The following is a 17833-nucleotide window of genomic DNA, read 5'->3' as shown; positions in this document are numbered from 1 at the left end:
GGTCATGGCAGTCATCCTATTGCTAATGATGATAAAAGGAAATAGTGCTGATGCTTGTTCCAAGTGTTACCAGACAATTAAGTATGGCAGACGCACGGTATCCACCCTTGCCTTCCATACACATATCAATTCGGCCTGCTATAATAAACACAACTTAGAAACTTGCACTATTATGGGAAGAAGTTACTGGGTAGCCACCAATTTGGGAAAAGGAGGGTGGGCTCCATCAGCATACCAAAGTTGTCCAGTAGGAGAGACACACCTCTGCTTCACAAAAGAAGGTATGTGGGGATATTCAGATCAGGGAGGAGTGCAAGATCACTACAAGGAAGAATTGATAAAAATATAACTAAGGTGTTCAAAGGAACAAAGACAAACCATGGGGGAAATTTTAACTTGTATGAGAAAATAAAACAACTCAGCTAACGGGACTTGCCCACCTTGGGAAAAAATTTATTTGTAGAATTAATGAAAGAAATCACTACTGAACTGAACTGAACTCACTCTTGGATCTGTGGAGGAATGCAAATGACTGAACAATGGCCATGGAGGGGGGAGGGATTGGGCCCAGAGCAGTTGTTACAGTGGAATCAAACGGAAATATCGAGGGGAGTCAATAGACCTGAAGGGTGGGTTCTAAGTCATGAGGTAATAGGAGAGGTATGTATAACATGTCAGGGAACTAACTTTACCCAATATGTGGGGCACACCCCCTGTAAGACTATCCTGATTACAAATGCAAGCAAACAGTCTTGGTGGCCCAAAGCTCCAGAAGGATATTGGGGAAAGTTAAGTAAAGGTAACTGTATAAAGAACAATTTTACAGGACTATGCTGGTATAATAAAAAACAGAGCCAACCCATATGAAGAAGTAAAAAGTGTAAGGACCTATTGGCAACAACCTGAATCAGTTAAACTAAGCTGGAAAGCCCCAGATGGAATATTTTGGATCTGTGGGAAAAAAGCTTATAATACCCTACCAAAAAGATGGAGAGGGACATGTACTCTAGGGATTATCCAGCCTGCGTTTTTTACATTACCAAAGGAAAAGGGTAATAGAGTGTTAAGAGTTCCCTTGTATGAAACTTTGTATCGAAATAAAAGGAGCACAGACATAGGGGGAACACAAATATGGAAGGATGATGAATGGCCCCCAGAACGAATTATTGAATATTATGGACCAGCTACCTGGGCTCAGGATGGGAGCTGGGGCTATCGCACTCCAATTTATATGCTAAATAGAATTATCAGGCTACAAGCCGTGGTAGAAATTACTTCAAACCGGACAGCCTGAGCAATGGAATTGATAGCTAAACAACTTTCCCAAACTAGAGCAGCAGTATATCAAAACCGACTGGCTCTAGACTATCTGTTAGCTGAAGAAGGGGGAGTGTGTGGAAAGTTTAATAATTCTGAATGCTGCTTAGAAATTGATGATAATGGTGAAGTAATTACTAAAATTGCAGAAGAAATAAAACGAATAGCCCATGTACCTGTACAAACCGGGAACTCTATGCTTAATGATAATTGACGGAATAACCTGTTGGGGGAAACTTGGTGGAAGAAATTAGGATTTATGTTAACATGTGCATTATTAGGAGTACTGTTCATCCCTTGTCTTGTTCCATGCTTCATTCGACTAATCCAGTCGGTGGTTCAAGGAATGCAAGTTGCTACAATACCAATAGACCCTGAAAAGGCAACAAAATTAATGGCAGTACAAGAGGTGCTGACAAAATTTGAAACCAGAACACGAATCAATGGGATAAAAAAAGAGAAGTGGGGAAATTGTGACAATTGATAAAAGATTCGTGTTAATCACAAAAGCATTGGGGTTTGCATAAACCAGAATACTAAGCTCTGAAGTGAAGCATGGACACTAGATAAAGGAAATTATATGATTAAATAATTCTGTTTAAAATCACCTTGTTATGTTATATTATGTTGTATTATGTTACATTACATTATGTTATATGATGTTATGTTTATCAAATAAGTTGTATCTGCTACCAGCTTGCGAAATCGGACCACCCAAAAAGCCCTTCCTGTCTTTGTCTGATCAATACTGCTTATCTCAAGGACCAGACATCCAGAACTTCTCTGGTGGTTATCTACAAGGACCAGATGGCTATCTGTGACTGATGATTGCCCGGAGGCTTTGTGAATTTGTGTAAGGATGTTTATTCGATCACCACTGCTTACCTGGCAAAATTATGACAGCAAAAAAAACCCGAAAGTTATTGATTACAACCAGGGACCACAGTACAAGAAGAGGCTGCAAACCAAGGTTCGGTGAAGCGTGGAGTGGGGGGTGACCCCTCGTGTTCCCCAGCGCGCTGCTTGCTCTTTCTATATCAAATAAAGCAATCCAAAATTTTGATGAATATCGATACTTTTGTCTCTCATTTATAACACAGAGGTCCAGAACAGAGGATAATAGCCACACATTTGTGTTCCTCTCAGCACAAGGCGGGCCAGAATTGCCATGACCAGAATTTTCAGTTAAGCAAGAGAATGTGAATACACCTGCGCCATGGGGGAGGGAACCGCTAAAGACTCCCTCATACGTGGTTTCTCAACTTAATGATTAGGCACTTGCCAATCCTGAGGCTACACTAACACCTTTTTTACCTTGCGGGTAAGAAATGCCATTGTTCTGGTGTGCAGCTAAAGGCGCAGCACAGGTAGGCCAGGCCAAAAGCTGGGGCAGTGCCCTTCCTCACACCTTCACTGTGGTATACTCCATGCAGCTAGAGCGAAGCAAGAAGGACACGAGGAAGAAGAAGGCGTTCTTAAAGTAGCCCTCTGTCAGCAGCCCTGAAAGGGCGCATAACACACGGCGTCTCGCTGCCCTCCATTCTACATACTCGCAGCTCCCTTTGACGACTTGCAAAAGTTGCTACCAGAGTAGAGAGGGCCAGATTGAAGAGGAAGTGCCTAGGTTCAGCTTCTACTCATTGCACGTAAGCCATGTCCAGCTCCTCGCTGCACTCTGTATTTCCCTTCTCCACGGCATTTAACGGGGTGCTCTCTGCAACTCGGCGCATAGAAGTGACCGCCAATGTTTCCACAGCGGGCTGCAAGTGAACCAAGGAGCAGCACAAGCAGCAGTGCTTCATCTTTCTCCTTCCAACTGCTGAGGGCACTTGGGAAGGCAAGTGAGAGTCAGCCACCTTCCTCTCCTAGTAGCCTGTATCGTAGTGCACACAAGCACGGTACTTATGCGGCTTCGTTCTCAGCACTCGCCCACGACTGGCCCCACTTTCACTCCCCGGCAGCCAGAATCGCTGAAGCGGCGCCACACAGCCAGCAGTGTGCCGGCAGCCAAGCGCTCGAGAACGCTGCTTCTGCCCAAGCCCGCCTAGGGCGTGCACCTTTGTTCTCAGAGCTCCGTGCAACAGTCTGCATCTCTTGCAGTTCGAATGGAAAACGAAACCTTTTCGCCTACGCCCTTCACAAAGATCCGTTGCCTGGATGAGAAGGTCTTGTGGCCGGAGCTCCCCTCCGCCGCGAGGAAGCTGCTATTAGCACCGCATTGCAGGGGCACCTCTTGGTCCTTGACTACATGCTCAGCCCTCTCCGAATTCGCTGCTAGCTCCACGGTCCTTCTCAGCTGCAAGTAGCAGCGCTCACAGTACATAGAGCTTCGCATAGACTGAGGACCTGGAGGAACATATCGCACACCAAAATGTGTCAGGACAGAGACGTGTTCTACATTGTCCCTTCTCGACACCCAGTTTGTGCTTCTGCTGCTTCTGCTGTTTGGAATCGCTCCTTGAAAGACAAGCGAGTGCGTCTTTCTGGGTGCATTGCACTGAGTGAGAGCTCGCTATAGGATTTGAACCCGGGCCCAAGGCAACAAGGCCGTGCTTGCCCGCAGAACTGAGGACAAGCTATTGGGCAGAACTGAAACTGACCGCTGGAGATCAGATTTGTCTGTACGGCAGAAGGCGAAGAACAAAGCCGCTTGCCAGCGCAGTGCAGCGAAGAGCACACGAGCAGCCAAAGAGCTCCTACACAATCGCTTTCCCTTCTCTGTGCTCTTGCTGCTTGGAAAAGTAGCACACAGCCGTTGCACGCCAGGGCATATGCTGGGGCAGTGCTCTTCCTCACACCTTCGCTGTTGTGTATTCCATTGTTGGGGGTTGAATGCTTCCCTTTTCTTTCTGTGGAATTTCTCCCATTGTTATGCTAAGTGGCTACACCTTAAGGTAATGTTCTCTCGCAGGGAGGTGGGTGGAGGGAGGGGGGGGGGTGAAACCGGAAAAAGGAAAGGTGGGACGGGGGTCGGGAGCAGGCTGGAAAGCTCTCTCGTTTGGCTCGTGGAGGGAGAGGACGCCCCGTGCTCGGATTTGGCATCTCCCCTGCCACCCCAGCGCTGAGATCCACGTTCCCTGCCATTGGACATCGCTCTGCTGCTCTCCCACCTCACCCTACTACCTCCGGACACTCTGCAAAGCACCACGACCGACACCGTGAGGGGGGAGTCACTTTCCCCATCCCTCTCACCCCTGGGCCACTGTCGTCGTCACTCCAGCCCTCTTCAACTGCGCGGGACCTGCCCTGCCCCCACAGCACCGGTAACTGCGCACAGGGAGACGGCCTGCGGCCAAATGGACTGGAAGGGAGTTATACTGTTCTGTGCTGTTCTGTTGTCAATTTCTATAGCTGTTGTTGTTTTCTGCCTTGTTAGATATCAGTAGAGAACTGTTATTATCCCCACATTCCCAAGCCTGAAGGCCTCTGATTTGGACCTAAAATAATTAAAAGGGAGGGGGGTTGCAGTCTGCATCGCAGGAAAGGGGCTCTTGCCTTTCCTTAGATCATACCTGTCTTTCAAACCAAGACAGATTTTGGCGCCCGGAACGTGTGGCATTCCCTGAGGACATTGAGAGAGGGGTAGAAAAGGGGATAACAGTTCTTGAATTACCCAAGCTTGTGGTAGGTGACACCATGCTGTCCAGCTTACCCCGGATTGGCTTCCATGTGGTCACTGCTATATCTCTCCCATTTGCAAGGCCTTTTTTAAACATGAGTGTCATAACCTAGGTTACTGTGGGTATTATCCGGTTCATTTTGTGGGTTGATCAGTTGAGGAATTCATGGATTTTTAATTTTCTCTGGAAGATGGCCACATGGATTCAGAGCTATCGCACTCTAAGTGTGTGTTTCTGGGGCTACTTCAATAATGGTACTTACTGTGAGGAAGTGACAGCAGGTGAAATCGTCTCCCAGTCCATCACACGGATATTGAAGTTCACCCCACCATTCGTCAAGGGGTTCAAATCTGCTTTAAATGCTAATGAAGGCAAAGAAGGAAGACAAAGGGCACCGGGATTGCGAGCGCAGCACAGCGAAGAGCACACGAGCAGTCAACGAGTTTCTTCACAATCGCTTTCACTTCTCAGTGCTCTTGCTGCTTGGAAAAGTACCATACAGCCGTTGCACGCCAGGGCAAAAGCTGGGGCAGTGCCCTTCCACACACCTTTGCTGTGCGGTACTCCCTGCAGCTAGAGCGAAGCAAGAAGGATGCGTGGAAGAAGAAGGCGTTTGTAAAGTAGCCCTCTGTCAAGCAGCCCTGAAAGCGCACATATCACATGGCGTCTCGCTCCCCTCCATTCTACATACTCGCAGCTCCCTTTGCCGACTTGCAAAAGTTGCTACCAGAGCAGAGGGGCCAGATTGAAGAGTCAGTGCCTAGGTTCACCTTCTACTTATTGCACGTAAGCCACGCCCAGCTCCTCGCTGCACTCTGTGTTTCCCTTCTCTGCGGCATTTACCGTGGTGCTGTCTGCAACTCGGAGCCTAGAAGTGACCGCCAATGTTTCCACAGCGGGCTGCAAGTGAACCAAGGAGCAGCACAAGCAGCAGTGCTTCATCTTTCTCCTTCCGACTGCTAAGGGCTCTTGGGAAGGCAAGTGAGAGGCAGCCACCTTCCTCTCCTAGTAGCCTGTAACATGGTGCAAACAAGAACGGTACTTGTGCGGCTTCGTTCACCGCCCTCGCCCATGCCTGGCGGCCAGAAACCGCTGAAGCGGCGCCACACAGCCAGCAGTGTGCCGGCAGCCAAGCGCTCGAGAACGCTGCTTCTGCCCAAGCCCGCCTAGGGCGTGCACCTTTGTTCTCAGAGCTCCGTGCAACAGTCTGCCACTCTCGCAGTTCGAATGGAAAATGAAAGCTTTTCGCCTACGCCCTTCACAGACATCTGTCACCAGGACAAGAAGGTCTTGTGGCCGGAGCTTGCACCCACCGCGAGGAAGCTGCTATTAGCACCGCATTGCAGGGGCACTTCTCGCTCCTTGACTACGTGCTCAGACCTCTCCGAATTCGCTGCTAGCTCCACGGTCCTTCTCAGCTGCAAGTAGCAGTGATCACAGTACATAGAGCTTCTCAAGTACCGAAGACCTGGAGAGACATGTCGCACACGAAAATGTGACAGGGCAGAGACATTCTACACTGAGTAGTGTCTGAGAAAGTCCGAGAGTTCTACACTGCCCCTTCTCGTCGGGCATCTTGTGCTCCTGCTGCCTCTGCTGTGACTAATCGTTCCTTGAAAGAGGAGCTAGAGCGCCTCCCCAGGCACATTGCACTGAGTGACAGCTCCCTAGGGACTTTTGGATGTAAAATTTTTTCCACCTCCAAAAATACTTGGCTACGTTCTAAAAGTTTTGGTTTTATTAAGAATAGTTACGTCCAAGCATTGCTGTTCTAAACACCCTAGGTTTCAGTCTGAAATTAACTGCTTGTTTCTGTCTTTTTGCCTAGTGGCAATCTAATTCTAAGGTAACTAGATGTGTTGGAAATCCATAAATTACATCTCAGGTTAGGTGGGATAATTGACAAGGAAGAAAATGGAATTGAGAATTTGGAAAGAATCCAAAGTGAAGTGATGTTACAATCCGAGATTCCCTTGGGTTCCAAATCCTTTCATTTGTGTTTTTGTGGGCTTTTTTGAAGGCGGTGTGCAGTTGAAGCCATGATTTAGCTGCGGTGAGACCTGCTCCACTGTAAAAGCATTATTTTCTCAGTGAGCATGGACAACAGTTACAGTGTAGTCTTTTAAGATTCCCTGCACTCCACTTATGGTGGCAAAAGCAGTGCCTTGACTGTAATCATAAAAGTGATTACAGTTTCATTGCTTTGACATCATGTAGGATGCTTCCTCCATCTGCTGTGGTCAGCATTAAGTAACAGACTTCTCAGTTTCTAGGAAGAGTCTAGCAAACAATCACCTTGCTCCTTCTCTTGCATTTATTCATCACTGCTATGCTGCTATACAGACAGATAGTCTGTTTATGATTCAACAATTCAATGCGACATCAAGTAAATAGCAAAGCAAATCAAACTACTGAAAGCACTATAAGGGCCAGAGATTAGCTTGGATCAAAACAGGTATTCTCCTAGCATTGTTTACAACAAGTCAGCATGTGAAACAGAAGGCACAATGTAGTTTGTGCCTTGTTTTGGGCATGCCCGGAAGAAGGACATTCTGATTTCACATATGGGAAAAGAAATGTTGACATTTGAATGAGATTGTTCATACCCCAGAAAAGGTTGCTTTGAAAGGTTGTGGAAGTCCTGTTAGGAAACATGGATTTAGCAGTCCTTTCCACCAGGAGACAACAGCTGCAGAACATCTGGGTGTGCCAGTGTTGAGAGCACCAGCAAAGATCAAAGTGGAGAAGTTGGTGAACAATGGCAGTGGCCTGGGGGAGAGCAAGTGGGGTGCTGGCTGTGGGACCAGGGGAGTCCTGTCTGATTTAGGAGGCCTGTGATGGTCTGTGCCAGCAAGCGGAGTAGTGCTGTGGCCTTGGGACACTGCGAATACTGGAATTCAGTGGGGTCACTGGGCAGGCTGAGTGTCTGAGCTGCTGGAGGGATCCAGTATGCCCACATCTAAACATGCAGTCTCACTCTTGCCAGCCACAGAAAGGAGCAGGATGTGGCTGCTGGCGCTGCCTGTCATGTATGTGTAGTGTATATGTGTGCTATCCCAGCCTGCTGGGAACACTTCTTCTTTGTGACTCCTTGGGCTGAGGGAGAGAAAGCAGTGGTAGTTTCTGAGGTTTTGAGTTTGCTCGAGTTTCTCAGGCTGTTTCTGGAGCCACCCAGAGTTGTCTTCCTTGAAGCATTTCAATTCCTGGTAATTTTCAAAATTCAAACAGACACAGCCCTAAGCTAGTTGATCTGACTTCAGAGCTATTCTTCCGCTGAGCTGTTGGATGATCTGATCTCCTGAGATGTCTTCCATCTCAGTTTATGACCTGGTTCTTGTGAAAAGTAGGATCTTTTAGCCTGGAGAAGAGAGGTTTCTGGAGAGACAGTATGGTGGCCTTTGAATATGTAAAGAGGGTATAAGACAAATGGAGAAAGACTTTTTAGGAAGGTTTGCAGAGACAGGACAAGGGGCCATGCTTTCAAACTGAGACTAGGTTTAGATTGGCTAAAAGGAAAACCTTTTCTACAATGAAGCTGGTGAGACACTCAAACGGGTGTTCCAGAGAAGTTGTGGATGCCCCATCATTGAGAGTGCTCCTTATCAGTTTGGCTAGTCTTGAGAAATTTGATCTACTCTAAGATCTACCTGGCAAGGAAGTAGGACTAGATGATCTTTAATCACAGACTGTTGTATGATTCCGTGAAAGACATATCACACTAATATTCCCTGTGCTGAAGAGCTGGTTGGCTTACATAGACCAGCCAAATACCAGGAAATCCAGATGGCAGCAGGAATCTTGTAGACTACTCCCGCTGTTCATTGAAATTCTGGAGAAGTCACGTGAGGTATCACATTCTCTTGAAAGAAGTGTATATCATCTCGGACATTCTAGAATGGGCTATTAATATTGTCATGAGTTTCTGGCTAGACTTTTTCGTATGCAAAATCAAATTCAAATGATCTGAAATTATAGAACTTCAAGAAATTTTTTTCCCCAGAATCGAAGTATGATGGAGTTACATAGGGAGAATCTTAATCTTAGTTATTCTATTCCATCTCACATCATAGCTGGGGGCAGGGAGAAGGGGGTATCTTTGGGGGACAGTAGGTTCTGGTGTAGTCAGTAAGCGGGGCAGAGGAGCCGTCAGGTATTGTCTGTTGTTCTGGGGGGATTCATGTGAACTCTTCCTTTCTTGTACCCTGCCTCTAGTATTGTTGCTAAAATTGTTTGTTTTCTCATCCAAGTGACAAAATCAGCATACATAATAAGGGATGAAGAGGGAGCAGCGACCTCAGAACAGGCGGAAGAAGAAGCAGAGCCTGCTGTCCTCCAGAAGAAAAAAACACTACCAGCCAACTTTGCATCATCTGTGAACTTCCTGGGTGTGTACTCTATCCCCTTGTCCAGATCACTGATAAAGATATTAAACAGGACTGGGCCCAAGACTGAGCCTTGGGGACCAGCTGGATGAACTCGATTTCCCACCACTCTGTGGGCCTGGCCATCACCCAGTTTGTCACCCAGCAAACATGCCACCCATCCAAACCATAAGCAGACAGTTTCCTCAGGAGGATGATGTGAGACTGTCCTAGGGTGATGTTATGGTGTTTCTATCTCCAATCGTGTGTCCTGATTATGTTTGGTATTATGTCCTGTGCTTCCAGGACTGACTCTGAGAGTGAAGCTTTGTTTTGTCTTGTTATCAGCCGGCTCACCTCCCCCATGGTCTATGTTTAGGAGAGGTTTTAGCTCGGTTTGCTTGCTTGCTTGCTTGCCTGCTTGCTTGCCTGCTTGCTCGCTTCTGCCTCTTTTTCTTTCCTTCGCTTTGCCCTTGCTTTTTTTTCTTATTAGTTAGTTCAGCTAGGCAGTCCAACTTTTTCCCTGGACTGTTTTCTCTTCCACCCCGTCCCCTCCCTCTCCTGGATACCATCTGAACCTGTTCCGGACGGGGACCTGGGAAACCCCAAGAAACACCGGGAGTCTACACTCTGTCACCTGTAGCAGTCATCCCCAGCGCCAGAGACTGATAACTGAGCGACCACTCGCCAGAGAGACTGAACTTGTCATCCCTTCAGAACGGTGAAAGAGTTTTTTTGTCAGCTGGTGTTGTCTTTTTTCCCTGTGCTGGGGAGTGTCTTGCTTGTTAAATAAACAGGTTTTTTCTCCCACTCTTCTCCGAGGAAATTCTTCCCGAACCCGGTGGGGTGGGGGGGAGGAGTCGTGGGGTTTGCTGTCTGGGGGCTCCTTCTGGAGGTTTTCCCCCAAATTTGCCCAAAACCAGGACAAATAAATTGGCGCCCAACGTGGGGCTCGAGAAAGTGGGAAAAAACCCTGTTCTAATAATAATAATTTGGTTCAAATTCTTTTGTGTTGGTATAGAGCAGTTATTGGCTATGTTGTTGGAATTCATGTCTTTTGGGGTGGAGGCCTGCATGGGTTTTTGGTCCCTAGGGTTTTTTGAGGGCTTGATACCTCTGCGGTCCCTGGGTTTATTTGCTTATCCAGAAATAGCTCTGGTATTGTCCCTAATGCGTAGTTTCTGTAGCAGAGGGGCATTGACCAAAATATCCATCGGGCTGGGCTTGGTTTTAATGGCCTGCAGGAGATTTATAAAGGTGCTGGAGTCTGTTCCAGGAATGTATGGTTCTTGGTTGTGGTTGTGTACTCAGTTTGTTAGAGGAGAAGCAGGGGATGAGGCTTTTCCGCCTTTGTTCTCCTTCTTCTCCTCTGAATTTGTTACATCCTTATTAGAGAATGTTCAGTTCCCCCTGAGTGTTAAAGAGACCATCTTTCTGGTGTTTAATATAGTAAGCTTTCTCTATACAGTCTGCAGTTTCTCTAGAATGAGAGCTGAGATTTCTAGAGGGGCTGAGACCCCTGACCCCATAGTAGACCCAGACGTGAGGAATCCTGAATGGTGTGGGAAATGGGAGGATATGGGCCAAATCTTAAAGGAATTTTCTGACCCTACATCCTGGGATTTTCCATGTGAACAAATTCAGAACCCAGCTGAGGTGGCAAAGTACCTGAAAGAGAAGTGCCATGGTAATTCTAAGGAGAAGAAGATCATTGCAGTGAGCTGGGCCCTGGCATATGCTTACCGTACCCTGCTAGATACTGTAGGGCAGCAGACAGAGGAAGGGGGACAGGCAGATAAATCAGCCACTATCCCAGTCACTCAGGCTGCAGCCAACACCCCAGGCTCGAGGCCAACAACTACACCAGACAGTGAGCCTAAGCCAGCAGCTAAACCTGTCAGTAAGCCTCAACCAATGGCTGTTGCTACCAGCACGAGAAGTGGAAAGTGCACAGACAAGACTGATCGACCAGTGGATGACGATGATGATGATATGTCTGATCCCCTTGAAGGAACCTCTAAGACATATGCCCAAGGAAAGAAGGATAAACAGGCTTAGAGGGGCCCTGCCTCTAGCCAGGGACAGGCGAGGGAAAATCGTGTTTTCTGGACTGTGTGGATTCGTTGGCCTGGCACATCAGAACCACAAAAGTATAAAGCTTTGGTTGATACTGGTGCCCAATGCACATTAGTCCCATCAAGATATGTGGGGGCAGAATCTGTTTCTATTGCTGGTGTGACAGGTGGATCACAGGACTTTACCTTGGTGGAAGCTGATGTGAGCTTGACTGGACATGAATGGAAAAATATCCTATTGTGACTGGCCCAGAGGCCCCATGCATTTTGGGCATAGGTTACCTCCGAAGGGGGTATTTTAAAGATCCAAAAGGATTCAGGTGGGCATTTGGGATAGCAGCTGTGGTGACAGAGGGCATCCAGCAATTGAACACCTTGTCTGGACTGTCTGAGAATCCAAGTACTGTAGGACTTCTGAAGGGAGAAGAGCAAAAGGTACCAATTGCCACTTCCATAGTGCATCGCCGACAATACAGAACAACTCGAGATGCTGTGGTTCCCATCCATAAAATGATCCGTGAGCTGGAGAGCCAAGGGGTAGTCAGCAAAACCCACTCACCCTTCAACTGCCCCATCTGGCCTGTGCGTAAATCTGAAGGAGAATGGAGATTGACCGTAGACTATCATGCATTGAATGAAGTGACTCCACCACTGAGTGCTGCTGTGCCAGACATGCTGGAACTGCAGTATGAGCTGGAGTCCAAGGCAGCAAAGTGGTATGCCACTATCGATATTGCCAATGCATTTTTCTCCATTCCTCTGGCAGCAGAATGCAGGCCTCAGTTTGCTTTCACATGGAGGGGAGTGCAGTACACCTGGAATCGACTGCCCCAGGGGTGGAAGCACAGTCCTACTATCTGCCATGGACTGATCCAGACTACACTAGAAAAAGGTGAGGCTCCAGAACATTTACAATATATTGATGATATCATTGTGTGGGGGAACACAGCAGCAGAAGTGTTCAAGAAAGGAGAGAGAATCATCCAAATCCTCCTGGAAGCCGGCTTCGCCATCAAGAAGAGTAAAGTTAAGGGACCTGCTCGAGAGATCCAGTTCCTGGGAGTGAAGTGGCAAGATGGACGGCGTCAGATTCCTACTGGTGTCATCAACAAAATCACAGCTATGTCCCCACCAACCAACAAGAAGGAGACACAAGCTTTCTTAGGTGCCATAGGTTTTTGGAGGATGCACATTCCTGAGTACAGTCAGATCGTGAGCCCTCTTTACCTGGTTACCCGCAAGAAGAACGATTTCCATAGGGGCCCTGAGCAGCAACAAGCTTTTGCCCAGATAAAGCAGGAAATTGCTCATGCAGTAGCCCTTGGCCCAGTCAGGACGGGGCCAGATGTGAAGAACGTGCTCTACTCTGCTGCCGGGAACCATGGTCTGTCCTGGAGCCTGTGGCAGAAGGTGCCTGGTGAGACTCGAGGCCGACCATTAGTATTTTGGAGTCGGAGCTAGAGGGTCTGAAGCTAGCTACACCCCAACAGAGAAGGAGATCTTGGCCGCCTACGAAGGGGTCCAAGCAGCCTCAGAGGTGGTTGGCACAGAAGCACAACTCCTTCTGGCACCCCGACTACCGGTGCTGGGGTGGATGTTCAGAGGAAAGGTTCCCTCCACCCACCATGCCACCAGTGCTACATGGAGCAAGTGGATTGCCCTCATTACACAGCGCACCCGGATTGGAAAACTGAATCGTCCTGGGATTTTGGAAGTAATTACAAATTGGCCTGAAGGTGAAAGTTTTGGTGTCACAGATGAGGAACAAGAACCAGTGACACGGGCTGAAGAAGCTCCACCATATAACCAACTGCCAGCAGAGGAAACACGCTATGTTCTATTCACCGACGGTTCCTGTCGCATTGTGGGGATGAATCGGAGGTGGAAAGCAGCCGTATGGAGCCCCACACGACGGGTAGCAGAGGCCACTGAAGGAGAGGGTGGATCCAGTCAACTTGCTGAACTCAAAGCGGTTCAACTGGCCTTAGACATTGCAGAAAGAGAGAAGTGGCCAAAGCTTTACCTTTATACCGATTCATGGATGGTAGCCAATGCTCTGTGGGGATGGTTGGAGAGATGGAAAGAGGCTAACTGGCAGCGTAGAGGAAAACCAATTTGGGCTGCCGAAGAGTGGAAAGATATCGCTACCCGGTTAGAGAAATTACCTGTGAAGGTTCGCCATGTAGATGCCCATGTTCCCAGAAGTAGGGCTAATGAAGAGCAGAAAAACAATCAGCAGGTAGATCAGGCTGCAAAGATAGGGGTGTCAAAGATAGACCTTGATTGGGAACACAAGGGAGAGTTGTTCCTGGCACGATGGGCCCATGATGCCTCAGGCCACCAGGGTAGAGATGCCACCTATAAGTGGGCACGAGACCGAGGGGTGGATCTAACCATGGACAGTATTTCTCAAGTTATCCATGACTGTGAGACGTGCGCTGCCATCAAGCAAGCCAAGCGGGTGAAGCCCCTCTGGTATGGGGGGCAGTGATCCAAGTACAAGTATGGGGAGGCCTGGCAGATTGACTACATCCCACTGCCCCAGACACGCCAAGGCAAGCGCTATGTACTGACCATGGTGGAAGCCACCACTGGATGGTTGGAGACCTACCCTGTGTCTCATGCTACAGCCCATAACACCATCCTGGGCCTTGAAAAGCAGGTCCTTTGGAGGCATGGCACCCCTGAGAGGATTGAGTCAGACAATGGGACTCATTTCAAGAATAGCCTTATCAACACCTGGGCTAGGGAACACGGCATTGAGTGGGTGTACCATATCCCCTACCATGCACCAGCTGCAGGGAAAGTGGAAAGGTACAATGGACTGTTAAAAACCACCTTGAGAGCATTGGGTGGGGGATCTTTCAAAAACTGGGAGCAGCATTTAGCAAAGGCCACTTGGTTAGTTAACACCCGGGGTTCCACCAACCGAGCGGGCCCTGCCCAGTCTGAGTCCCTGAATATAGTAGATGGAGACAAAGTCCCAGTGGCACATATCAGAGGTTTGTTAGGGAAGGCAGTTTGGATCAATTCTGCCCCGAGTACAGACAAACCCATTCGTGGGATTGTCTTTGCTCAAGGACCAGGTTGTACATGGTGGGTAATGCAGAGAGATGGAACAACACGATGTGTGCCTCAGGGAGATCTGATTGTGGGGTGAGGCAGCATGAGACAGAAGGAAATGTGTAAGTGTCGATGGTTTGAGCAAGTGAGATGGAAGAAAATGTGTCCGAGTAAGTGAAAGATGGAAATTTCTACTTGCTGAAGTTTTTACATGCTGTTTAGTATGTTCAGGATATGGAGATAAGGGGTGGAATGTCCTAGGGTGATGTTATGGTGTTTGTATCTCCAATCGTGTGTCCTGATTATGTTTGGTATTATGTCCTGTGCTTCCAGAACTGACTCTGAGAGTGAAGCTTTGTTTTGTCTTGTTATCAGCCGGCTCACCTCCCCCATGGTCTATGTTTAGGAGAGGTTTTAGCTCGGTTTGCTTGCTTGCTTGCTTGCCTGCTTGCTCGCTTCTGCCTCTTTTTCTTTCCTTCGCTTTGCCCTTGCTTTTTGCTTATTAGTTAGTCCAGCTAGGCAGTCCAACTTTTTCCCTGGACTGTTTTCTCTTCCACCCCGTCCCCTCCCTCTCCTGGATACCATCTGAACGGACGGGGACCTGGGAAACCCCAAGAAACACCGGGAGTCTACCCTTTGTCACCTGCAGCAGTCATCCCCAGCGCCAGAGACTGATAACTGAGTGACCACTCGCCAGAGAGACTGAACTTGTCATCCCTTCAGAACGGTGAAAGAGTTTTTTTTTTAGCTGGTGTTGTCTTTTTTCCCTGTACTGGGGAGTGTCTTGCTTGTTAAACAAACAGGTTTTTTCTCCCACTCTTCTCCAAGGAAATTCTTCCCGAACCCGGTGGGGGGTGGGGTGGGGGGGAGGAGTCGTGGGGTTTGCTGTCTGGGGGCTCCTCCTGGAGGTTTTCCCCCAGATTTGGCCAAAACCAGGACAATAAGGCATGGATGGGATGGCATGCACAGTAATACTGATGTGCTATGGCTTTTGAATGATAGCAGTCTTCCTATGTCCCATTCCTAAACCGTGGGCATTATTTGCCTTAACCTTGTTCAGTAGGGACATTATTCTATATTGTTACATGAAGTGAAAAGCACTCTTTTTCCATACCTTCACACAACAGCATGAAAACAAGGCCTAAGAAGTGCAACCAATGTTCAAAGATGCTCTACCTTTTAAGATGATAATACAAAATTCATACCTTGTTCTAATTTGATCTCAAGAAGAAAGGGTGTTCTCCAAATACTCCTTCAGCTCTTCCTCACAGCTAACCATTTTCCTTTTTCTAAAATTGTATCCAGATCACTTTCATCATCTAAGGCCACATAAAAATGCTAGTAAAAAATGACTTCGTAGATGCTAAAATGTCCCCAACTATTTAGGATTCAAGGAAGTTAATTATGCACATATATTCTACACCCAGAAGAGAAAGCTACCTCAGCAAAACTCATCGCCTATAAAAATCTTCCTAGATAATGAACGCCTCTGACACCGCCACCCCAAGTTGGTTGTTGAAACGATGAGAACCTCACATCCAGTCAGACTCTAGACCTGCACAAGATCTCGTAATAGCAACTTGCAGCCACTTTCTACAGAAAGCAGCAGTGATCTCTATCACTGTTGCCATACCAAGAATAAGACAGGACTGTCCATTCAGCGTGAATCAAGCAGTTAGCAAAAATGCACCTGACAGAATGAAACTGAAGAGTAGAAATTCCCATCTAAAAGTCAAAGAATACATTTTTAATTTTATAGCAGGTATTTTGAATTTCAGAGGGCTCTTTGCATTAAGAAGTCCTGTCTTTATAGCACACCCTTGTTTTTATGTTTCTACCTGGATTATGGCCATTTAGCCGTCTCCTTAAAATCACTCCAAAGAAAAACATTCAAGTGAAGAAGTTCTTTCTAAACTGCTGGAAGGTGAAATGAATGAGTAAGAGGATATGTAACATGATAAAAGGCTGCCTGGAATTTCACGACTGGTATCCAACATGGCGTCTTCTATCTGGAGAGTAAAAAAAAACAGTCTCCAAGTAAACTGCTAAGAATGCGGATTATCAAAACTTCTGTTTATTCTGGCACCATAAAGCACTAAATCACATTCTATAATTGATCCCTTTAGAAACAACTGCCTGACTTTTTGTATGTATAGAAAAGATTGGAAGACATTTGGGAGATCATTTCCAGCTATTCCTAAAGTCTGATGTTAAGCAGGCTGGGCCATATGTCATTCATCGCTATCATATGTATTTCAGATAGAAATGATCATAAAAATACAATCTATTTATATTACAAATAATAAACACAAGAATTATGAACACTTCCACATGAAACTCTTCCACACCAAACTGTTTCCTTGGAGTGTTTGGTCACACTATAGACCTCTTTCAAAGGTGACATCAATAGCCTACCACGCAGAAGGCATTGCAGGTGGGAGCAAAGGAAGAACAGACTAATCCCAAGGAGTGCTGAAAATATATGTCATCAAATAAAAGAAACGTACATCCACGTGCTCCACTTCTTCTTCAAACCTACATTTTTGTTTCTCAGTCATCTGAAGCATGTTGGAGTACACAACTTCAGCATCTTCTGCTGTGCAAATGTTCATATCCAACAGGGTCATCTGAAGGAAAAGAAGAACAAATTATTGACATGCACAGAAGAAATACTGATTTCATGTAGGACAGCACTCCCTTCATTACCGGTATTTGTTACAATTTTCCACATTTCAAGTACAAATACCAACTACTACTGTGAAACCAAACGGATGGCTTACTTTTTGAACAGAGTAAGGCGGAGGTTAAAAAGGAATTCCACTTGTTATCCCAATGTTTGGTGCATCGTCAAACGCATTTTACTGAAATGACACATTGGACCATGGCTATCACAGCCAAAAGCTGTGGCACTCAACTTGCACATCTGCCCTTTCTCCTGACATTTGCCCTCGACCAGCTCATACTGGATGCTCATTTTCTCCACACACTCCACATTAGGGCTGTTTGAATGCCATGGAACTGACCACAGTCAAAATTCCCGACTTTCATAGTGCAGTGTGACATGGCAACATGACAGAGGCCATGTGCTGAATCTCAGCACACGGAACAGATCCCAGCAGTGCCTACAGACCTTTGCCCACAGACAGCAGACACTACCAGCCAAAGAAATCAAGACGTTTTCATACACAGCTCTTTATCATTATGCTTCAAAGCAGCAAGGTACTTACAATCTCTACCAACTTCTTTGCTACCATACAGGCTACAAACATCCCAACAGGATGTGCTCTGGAGCAAGAGAAGGCAGACACAGAAAGGGAAGGCATGCTGCAAGGACACAGAGAAAGGAAGTATCTCCAATACTTCCCCTCTTCTTCTCATACTTCCCCTCTTCTTCTGC

Source organism: Sturnus vulgaris, chromosome W, assembly GCF_052056855.1.
Source record: "Sturnus vulgaris isolate bStuVul1 chromosome W, bStuVul1.hap1, whole genome shotgun sequence".
Classification (NCBI taxonomy): Eukaryota; Metazoa; Chordata; class Aves; order Passeriformes; family Sturnidae; genus Sturnus; species Sturnus vulgaris.
The sequence above is the reverse complement of the archived record's forward strand: the minus strand, read 5'-3'. Positions refer to the sequence as shown.